We start from the raw sequence: 10,272 nt of genomic DNA on the forward strand, positions 1-10,272 counted from the left end.
ATTTTAAAAAATTAAATAAATACGTCACGTCAGTCAGTAGTGAGGTCAGGAGATAAGAGATATAATCACCAAACTAGCACCGTGCAGTGCTTCTCCAGGACTTGTTGCTGTAAATTTGATATATCTGAAAATAGAGACACTAACCCCTCGAACCTGTCAGCAAGTCCAGACTTGCATTCTTGTACTGTAACTACAGTGTTATAATTACAAGTGTAACAAGAGTATGGTTCAAGATATAAAACTCAGTAACCAAAAAGAGTGCAAGTTTTTCAAAAGGAATTGTGTAAGTTTTGGTGTTATTCCGGTTTGAGAATTGAATAAGGAATTTGATTCAGTCTGATCATTACTGATAAATGGACCCAGGTTGAAAATTTTAAGAAAAAATAGCCTGGTCTCGTTATTGTTTAAAATTTGCCCCAGTATTTGAATTTAACTTTTGGTGAACTGACCACCTTTATATATTATTCAGCAAACAATCTTGTCCAGATTGTTAGGGTTTTGCTGGGATTCGAACCTGGTTCGTTGGTGTGATAATCCAGCAAACCCCCACTAGGCCACCAGGGGGATGACTCAAATGCAGAGGCGTGAGGCGGAAGTAGAAAAAGAATCAAAAGGTTTATTTAAACTATATACACTATATACAGGGCAAAACAAAAGACAAAAAAAAAACCAAAGAGTATAATCCAAAAGAAAAGCAAAGTGCAAAAATACAAAAGCTAAGAAGATCAAAAAACACAGTACAAAGGAAACTGGAGATAAACATAACAGCACAAAGACTCCGTGACAAGAGGACTGAACTCAGGGGTATAAATACACAAACTAATTAAGGACACAGGTGAAGATAATTAGGCAATTAACACAAACACAAAACACAGGAACAGTGGCGGCCTCTAGAGGCCAAAATAAACATGACATGAAAAGGAAATAACAGCGGCCTCTAGAGGCCAAAACAGTCCTAGTCCTAACAGGACCCCCCCCTCTAGGAGCGTCTCCTGACGTTCCCAGGGCGATCCGGATGGGCCGAATGGAAGTCCCGACATAGTTCTTTATCAAGGACATCCCGAGCAGGAACCCAGCAGCGCTCCTCAGGACCATAGCCCTCCCAGTCCACCAGATATTGCAACCCGCCGCGGACCCGGCGGGAGTCAAGCAGGCGATTCACAGTGAACACAGTCTGCCCCTGGAAGATGCGGGGGGGTGGGGGGTTCCTAGGGGCAGGGGCATACGTAGACGTCAGTACGGGCCGTAACAGGGAAACATGGAAAGTGGGGTTGATCCTCAGAGTCCGGGGCAACTGGAGCCGGTAGGAGACAGGGTTCACCCTGCGCACCACCTTGAAGGGACCAATGTAGCGAGGAGCAAGCTTGCGGTTCTCCACCCGCAGTGGAAGGTCCTTAGTGGACAGCCAAACACGCTGCCCAGGGCGGAAAGCGTGTGCAGGTCTTCTATGGCGGTTGGCCTGAGTCTGGTTGGTTCTGGAGGTCTGTATGAGGGTCTTCCTGACCTTGCTCCAGGTCTTGCGACACCGTCTCACATATTGGTTGACCGAGGGCACCCCCGCGTCCTCCTCCTGGTCCGGGAACAGAGGTGGCTGGAACCCGAATTGGCACTGGAATGGCGACAGCTTGGTGGCCGATGACTGCAGGGTGTTGTGGGCGTACTCCGCCCATGGCAGCCAGGTGCTCCACGATGTCGGGTTATCCATAGCCAGGCCTCGCAGGGTGGTTTCCAGGTCCTGGTTGAGCCTCTCCGTCTGACCATTGGACTGTGGGTGAAACCCAGAGGAGAGGCTGGCAGTGGCTCCGATGACCTTGCAGAACCCGTGCCACACTCGGGAGGAGAACTGGGGCCCTCGGTCTGAGACGATGTCCTGTGGAAGACCAAAGACTCGGAAGACATGATTAAACAAAAGTTTCGCAGTTTCAAGAGCAGAGGGGAGTTTGCACAGTGGTATGAAGCGGCAGGCCTTGGAGAATCTGTCAACTAAGACCAAAATGACCGTGTTACCTTGTGACTCAGGGAGACCCGTGATAAAGTCGACTGCCACGTGGGACCAGGGACGCCGGGGAATGGTCAGAGGATGCAGGAGACCCTGGGGACGCTGTCGTGGGTTCTTGGTTCTGGTGCAAACCTCACAGGACAGGACAAATGACCTTACTTCCTTCTCCATGTTAGGCCACCAGAAGCGTCTTTTCAGGAAGTCCAGGGTCCTCCGAGCTCCCGGGTGGGCGGTGAGAGGGGAAGAGTGACCCCACTGGAGAACCTTGGCCCGGGCTTGATGTGGGACGTACAAGAGGCCTGGTGGCCCCGTCCCAGGACCGGGGTCCTGGCGTTGGGCTCGTCGGACAGCCTCCTCAATACCCCAGCGGACAGGGGCCACAATCCGGGACACAGGGATAATAGGCCCGACTTCATTCTCCCTGTAAGTGGCAGAGAACAGTCTGGACAGTGCGTCAGGTTTGGTGTTCTTGGAGCCGGGGCGGTATGAGAGGGTGAAGTCAAACCGACTGAAAAACAGGGCCCACCTAGCCTGTCGAGGGTTCAGTCTCTTGGCTTGCTGGAGGTACTCCAGGTTCTTGTGGTCAGTCCAAACCAGGAATGGATGTTGTGCTCCCTCCAGCCAGTGCCTCCACTCCTCAAGGGCCAGTTTGACCGCTAGCAGTTCTCGATCCCCCACATCGTACCGGGACTCAGCAGGACTCAGGCGGTGGGAGAAGTAAGCGCAGGGGTGCAGCTTTCCTTCCGAACGTTGAGAGAGCACTGCGCCGACACCACTGTCCGAGGCGTCCACCTCCACGATGAATGGTTGGGAGGTGTCCGGGAGAACCAGAATGGGTGCCGTGCAGAAGCGGTCCTTGAGGTCTTTGAACGCCTTTTCTGCCTGAGGAGACCAGCCATAAGATCCACCTGTCCCTTTGGTGAGGTCTGACATGGGTGCTGCCACAGAACTGAAGTTCCTGATGAACTTGCGGTAGAAGTTAGCGAATCCTAAGAACCGCTGAACCTCCTTAACGGACTTGGGAGTAGGCCAATCCCGGACGGCCAGGGTCTTGGCAGGGTCCATTTGGAGTTGGCCTGTCCGTACAATAAATCCCAGAAAGGAGACCTCGGGAACATGAAATTCGCATTTCTGGGCCTTGGCGAACAGATTGTTCTGTAGCAGCCTCTGGAGAACCTGGCGGACATGGTGGCGGTGCTCCTGCACGGTCTTGGAAAAGATAAGGATGTCGTCGAGGTAGACAAAAACGTATAGGTTAATCATGTCCCTTAAGACGTCGTTGATTAGGGCCTGAAAAACAGCTGGTGCGTTGGTGAGTCCGAAGGGCATCACCTGGTATTCGTAGTGCCCAGACGGGGTGTTAAAGGCAGTCTTCCACTCGTCTCCCTGTCGGATACGGATGAGGTGGTATGCGTTCCGTAGGTCCAACTTGGTGAAGACGGTGGCGCCTTGGAGCAGGTCGAAAGCTGTGGACATCAGCGGAAGGGGATATCGGTTGCGCACAGTGATCTTATTCAGGCCCCTGTAATCAATACATGGTCGGAGCCCCCCATCCTTCTTGCCGACAAAGAAGAAGCCGGCTCCAGCAGGTGAAGTGGAGGGTCGAATAAACCCAGAGACCAGGGCATCTTTGAGGTATTCCTCCATGGCCTTGCGTTCTGGCTGAGAGAGTGAAAACAGTCTGCCACGAGGAGGGGTAGTCCCAGGGAGCAAGTCGATGGCACAGTCGTAGGCCCGGTGCGGAGGAAGAACGGCGGCCCTGCTCTTGCTGAATACCTCCTTGAGATCCCAGTACTCTGTGGGAACTTGAGATAACTCGGTGAGATCAGGGGGCTCGGCAGGAGACACAGGAGAGCTAGAGAGCAGACAAGAGGCATGGCATGCAGGGCCCCATTCCACAACCTGGCTTGTTACCCAGTCTATGCGAGGGTTGTGGCGAGTAAGCCAAGGAAGGCCTAGAATAACTGGGAACTCAGGTGAAGGAATCAGGTGCAGGGATATTTCTTCCTTGTGACCTTGAGACTGGAGGAAAACTGGAGAAGTAACTTGGGTGACTCTTCCATCACCTAACGCTTGGCCATCGAGGGCAGACACAGACAGTGGGACTTCAAGAGGTGCAGTCGGAATATTGATGCTTTGGGCGAAGTGAATATCCATAAAGTTCCCAGCCGCCCCTGAGTCTATCAAAGCTTGACAAGAGTGGACAGACTCACCCCAGGAGATGGAGACCGGGATGTAGATTCCTTGGCCAGGGAGTCCGGGAGAGAGGGTAGGCCCCGTCACAACCCTCCCTCGGCTGGACGGGGCGGTCCTTTTCCCAAGAGTTCGGGACATGATGCTCGGAAGTGACCAGGCTTGCCACAGTAGATGCAGCACTTGTCCCTCCTTCTGCGCTCCCTCTCAGATGCGGAGAGGCGAGTACGACCCACTTGCATGGGTTCTGGACAGTCACTGAAGGAGGTAGACGGTCTCCAGGTAGAGGTAGGGAGGCTGGGGGGGCTCAAGGCTTGGTGGCGTTCTCTCATCCTGTTGTCCAGACGAATAGCATGTGAGATGAGGGTTTCGAGGTCACTTGGGCATCCAATAGAGGCCAGACCGTCCTTGATGGGGTCAGACAGACCATGGTGGAAGGCTGACACCAGGGCAGTCTCGTTCCATCCACTTACTGCTGCGAGTGTTCGGAACGAGATGGCGTAATCTGCGATGCTTCCTCCTTGCCGGATGGACATGAGCTTTCGGGCTGCGTCGGTACTGATATCTGCCTGATCAAAGACCCGAAGCATCTCTTCAGAAAACAGCTGGAAATCAAAGCACTCAGGTCCCTGTCTTTGCCAGATAGCAGTAGCCCAGGCTCGCGCCTTACCAGCTAATAAGGTGATCACAAAGGCAATCTTGCGGCGATCCGTAGTGTAGGTGGTAGGCTGAAGCTCAAAGGTGAGTTGACACTGGGTAAGGAACTCTCGGCACTCACTGTGCTTGCCGTCATACCTCTGTGGTGCAGGAAGGCTGGGTTCGCGAGGTGAAGAAGGCAGCATTGCAGGAGGCACTGGAGCAGGAGTGGGAGCTGGATCAGGAGCAGGAACTGGATCAGGAGCAGGAACTGGATCAGGAGCAGGAGATGCAGGCAGAGATGTCAGCTGTGCCAGGGTTTTCCCAATTTGCTGAAGCAGTTCCTCGTGGCGAGCGAGGGCCTCACGTTGGCTGGTGAGCGTACGTCCATGAGCGTCCATGGTCGCTCCGAAGCATGTCAAAGCTGCCATAATTCCCTGAAGGTTGGCCGGGTAGACAGTTGAAGCAGCCTCTGCTGAGTCGGTCATGACGGAGTCTTTCTGTTAGGGTTTTGCTGGGATTCGAACCTGGTTCGTTGGTGTGATAATCCAGCAAACCCCCACTAGGCCACCAGGGGGATGACTCAAATGCAGAGGCGTGAGGCGGAAGTAGAAAAAGAATCAAAAGGTTTATTTAAACTATATACACTATATACAGGGCAAAACAAAAGACAAAAAAAAAACCAAAGAGTATAATCCAAAAGAAAAGCAAAGTGCAAAAATACAAAAGCTAAGAAGATCAAAAAACACAGTACAAAGGAAACTGGAGATAAACATAACAGCACAAAGACTCCGTGACAAGAGGACTGAACTCAGGGGTATAAATACACAAACTAATTAAGGACACAGGTGAAGATAATTAGGCAATTAACACAAACACAAAACACAGGAACAGTGGCGGCCTCTAGAGGCCAAAATAAACATGACATGAAAAGGAAATAACAGCGGCCTCTAGAGGCCAAAACAGTCCTAGTCCTAACACAGATGTTGGTCCCAGTTTAATTATTCTGCTGGAAATCCAATTATTATTTGAAACCTGAATAACTTCTTATCTCATCTCATTATCTGTAGCCGCTTTATCCTGTTCTGCAGGGTCGCAGGCAAGCTGGAGCCTATCCCAGCTGACTACGGGCGAAAGGCGGGGTACACCCTGGACAAGTTGCCAGGTCATCACAGGGCTGACACATATGGCCCTTTTCCACTACCCTTTTTCAGCTCACTTCAGCTCGCTTCAGCTCACTTCAGCCCGACACGGCTCGCGTTTCGACTATCTCAGAACAGCATGACTCAGCTCGCTTCAGCCCTGCTCAGCCCCCAAAACTCGCACGGTTTTGGAGTGGGGCTGAAGCGAGCCAAACCGAGCCGAGTGGGGCTGGGGGCGTGAGCAGACATTCCCCTGTGCACTGATTGGTGAGGAGGAGTGTCCTCACATGCCCACACACGCCCTACGAGCACGCTAGGATCTGTAAACACCGTAAACCCGGAAGAATAATAATTATGAATTACGAGAATTATGAAGCCTTATGCGCCTCGCCTCATCTGTACGCTCTTGCCAGTATCTGTTGGCGTTGTCGGTGACAACAAGCCACAGCACCAAGACCAGCAACACTAACGACTCCATGTCCTCCATTTTTATTGTTTACTATCCGGGTCGTGAGACTACCGCTTAAAAGCTCACTGATGTCACTGTTTGCGCCGCCTAACGACATCACGTGACGTCCACCCACTTTTGCTAACTCCACCCAATGTGTCCACCCACTTCCAGCCAGCACGGTTCAGCGCGGTTGTAGTCAAAATGCAACTCCAACAGCCCCACTCAGCTCGACTCAGCCCAACTCAGCACCGCACGACTCAGCCGCGTTGGTAGTGGAAAAGCGGCAATAGACACAAACAACCATTCCCACTCACATTCACACCTACGGTCAATTTAGAGTCACCAGTTAACCTAACCTGCATGTCTTTGGACTGTGGGGGAAACTGGAGCACCCGGAGGAAACCCACGCGGACACGGGGAGAACATGCAAACTCCACACAGAAAGGCCCTCGCCGGCCACGGGGCTCGAACCCGGACCTTCTTGCTGTGAGGCGACAGCGCTAACCACTACACCACCGTGCCGCCCACCTGAATAACTTCTGGTGTTTAATTGTTGGGGAATGGACCTGCTCCGAGTATTACTGTGGATTGGGCCAGTCTGTGTGTTTAATTACTCCGCATTTGATCTTGTCTGAATATTACAGTTGTACAAGGGAAATGAGAGTCTCAATATTATTGAGGAACTGGCCCAGTCGGAAAATTTAATTATTTGGAAATGTACCTGTATGAGAATTACTGATCCGAGTGTTTTTGGGAAAGTTTGAATATTTCATTTTGCAGGACAAATCTGTCTGAATATAACTGGGGCAATCTGAGTGTTTGATTTTCCAGGAAAGGACCTGGTTTGAGTATTATTGGGCCGGTCTGACTTCTTGATTTTCCAGGACAGGACCTGATCTGAGAACTACTGGGGCGGTATCTGAGTATTTCATTAATGTTAATGAGGATTTACCTGAATCGGAGTGCATAATTGAGACCCTCTGAGTTTTCATACGAAATTGGACCAGTGAAAGCATTTAATTTTGGGGAAAGTGATCCAGCCTGAATAATACTGGGGAATTGATCCAGACAGTGAAGGAGCAAGTGACTCATCACTCCCAACACTGTTCCTGATGTGCATCATGGAGATTGAAAGAGTTTCCCACTATTTCCATCTGCAAATTACAGACACACTCAGAGGGAACAAGGCTTTCTCTGTCTGACCAGGCCGAGGAGTCAGTAGCTTACAAAGTTCAGCTTACAACTCTGTAGTTCTTATCAGTAGCAACATCACAAGTGGGAAAGTTACACAGACAGACAGAAGCCTTTATTTGTCACATATACACTCAAGCACAGCGAAATTCCTCCACTGCATTTAACCCATTTGAAGCAGTGAACACACACATGCACACACACACACAGCAGTGAGCAGCTACAGAGAGAGATGGATAGATAGACAGATGGACGGACAGACAGACAGCTGGATAGATAGATAGATAGATAGATAGATAGATAGATAGATAGATAGATAGACAGACAGACAGACAGACAGACGGACGGACAGCGAGCTAGATGGACAGACAGACAGACAGCGAGCTAGATGGACAGACAGACAGACAGCGAGCTAGATGGACAGACAGACAGACAGCGAGCTAGATGGACAGACAGACAGACAGCGAGCTAGATGGACAGACAGACAGACAGCGAGCTAGATGGACAGACAGACAGACAGCGAGCTAGATGGACAGACAGACAGACAGCGAGCTAGATGGACAGACAGACAGACAGCGAGCTAGATGGACAGATAGATAGATAGATAGATAGATAGATAGATAGATAGATAGATAGATAGATAGAAATGGACTGACATACAGACAGACGTACAGACAGACGGATGGATAGACAGACGGACAGACAGGCAGATGGATAGACAGGCAGATGGATAGACAGATGGATAGACAGACAGATGGATGGATAGACAGACGGACAGACAGATGGATAGACAGACGGACAGACAGACGGATGGATAGACAGACAGACGGATGGATGGACAGACACACGGATGGATGGATGGATGGATGGATGGATGGACAGACAGACAGACGGATGAATAGACAGACAGACGGATGGACAGACAGACGGACGGATAGACAGACAGACAGACGGACGGATAGACAGACAGACGGATAGACGGACAGACGGAGGGACGGATGGATAGACAGACGGATAGACAGACAGACGGAGGGACGGATGGATAGACAGACGGATAGACAGACAGACGGAGGGACGGATGGATAGACAGACAGACGGATAGACGGACAGACAGACAGACGGACGGACGGATGGACGGATGGACAGACAGACGGACAGACAGATGGACAGACAGACGGATGGACGGACAGACAGACAGACGGATAGACAGACAGCACGAGTTATGGAAAATATTAAGAGACCACTTTTAATGCTGGTCACTATTATTTATATATAATAAACCATACAAGTGTAAAGAGTTAAGGAAGCACTAATAACTCACCATCACCGGCTCATACAGGATGTTCAAGTTCAAACTTACCCCTCTCTCTCTCTCTCTCTCTCTCTCTCTCGTTCTTCTGAACCGAAGTTAGGATGAGACAGAAAGCGCTCGGAGATCCCCTTCCTTTTGTTTCCAGTCACAAAACAACCCGCGGAAATAAAACAGAAGGACTGGCCCCACTCATTCCTCCCTACAACACCATTAGTTTTGTTAACTGCGGAAAATAAAGCTCAGACCCGGTGTTTCTGCAATGAATCCCGCGTTTCCCGCGGTCCCTCACTCCGCCCTGTCGCTCCCTCACCGCCTGCAATCACACGCCATTCGCCTGCGAGTCGGTTCAGTTTAAAACGACTCTCCTAATGATTCAACTTATTGTCATTCAGCAGAAAGTCCCGCCCAGAACCTGTACGCCCCGCCCACTAAGCGCAGCTTCAACAGAAGAGGATAAATGGATATAATGTGCATCATCTTAGTCATAGCCACACAGTTTGTGCAGGGGTTTACAAAAAAAAAAAAAAGTATGAATGAGATTCTTAAGTTGCAAGAAAAAATACAGAAAAAAATACAAGCTAATGCAATATACTGTTTCTTCTTCTTCATGCTTAAGAGTCACCACATCAGATCTGTTCCACATATTAGACTTGGCATAGGTATTAGACCAGATGCCCTTCCTGACACAACGCCCCCCAGTCTATCCCGGCTTGGGACCAGCACTGAGTATGTACCGGCTCGTGCAACCCCAGTGGCTGGGTATTTTACCTAATATGCATGTCTTTGGACTGTGGGGGAAACCGGAGCACCCGGAGGAAACCCACACAGACACGGGGAGAACATGCAAACTCCACACAGAAAGGCCCTCAGTCAGCCATGAGGTTCAAACCCAGGACCTTCTTGCTGTAAAGCGACAGTGCTAACCACTACACCACCGTGCTGCCCTTGCAATATTCCGTTTATAACACTGTTTACAATTCAGTGAACTAGTTATTTACTGAATATCATGTAATGCAATATACTGTTTACACTCCATGATATTCAGTAAATAACTAGTTCATTGAATTGTACAAGTATGAGAGGCTATATTTCAGTACTGGGATGTTAAATTCTCATCTCATCTCATTATCTCTAGCCGCTTTATCCTGTTCTACAGGGTCGCAGGCAAGCTGGAGCCTATCCCAGCTGACTACGGGCGAAAGGCGGGGTACACCCTGGACAAGTCGCCAGGTCATCACAGGGCTGACACATAGACACAGACAACCATTCACGCTCACATTCACACCTACGGTCAATTTAGAGTCACCAGTTAACCTAACCTGCATGTCTTTGGACTGTGGGGGAAACC

The 10,272-nt window shown here is 50.3% G+C and overlaps 1 protein-coding gene across 4 annotated transcripts in view; it reads right to left on the minus strand.

Annotated features, from left to right (window-relative positions):
• Nucleotides 1-9,259, minus strand: part of lepr (leptin receptor) — a 137,220-nt gene extending 127,961 nt beyond the window's left edge. For 3 of the 4 annotated variants that reach the window (XM_060919916.1, XM_060919912.1, XM_060919915.1), the window contains exon 1: nt 8,973-9,259. The gene's annotated coding sequence lies outside the window, so the exon portion shown is untranslated. Of the gene's footprint in view, nt 1-69; nt 190-8,972 lie in introns of those variants that run through there. The other variant, XM_060919914.1, reaches the window with a different exon arrangement.
• Nucleotides 9,260-10,272: the final 1,013 nt, after the last annotated feature.

Source organism: Neoarius graeffei, chromosome 4, assembly GCF_027579695.1.
Source record: "Neoarius graeffei isolate fNeoGra1 chromosome 4, fNeoGra1.pri, whole genome shotgun sequence".
In the NCBI taxonomy this organism is placed as follows: Eukaryota; Metazoa; Chordata; class Actinopteri; order Siluriformes; family Ariidae; genus Neoarius; species Neoarius graeffei.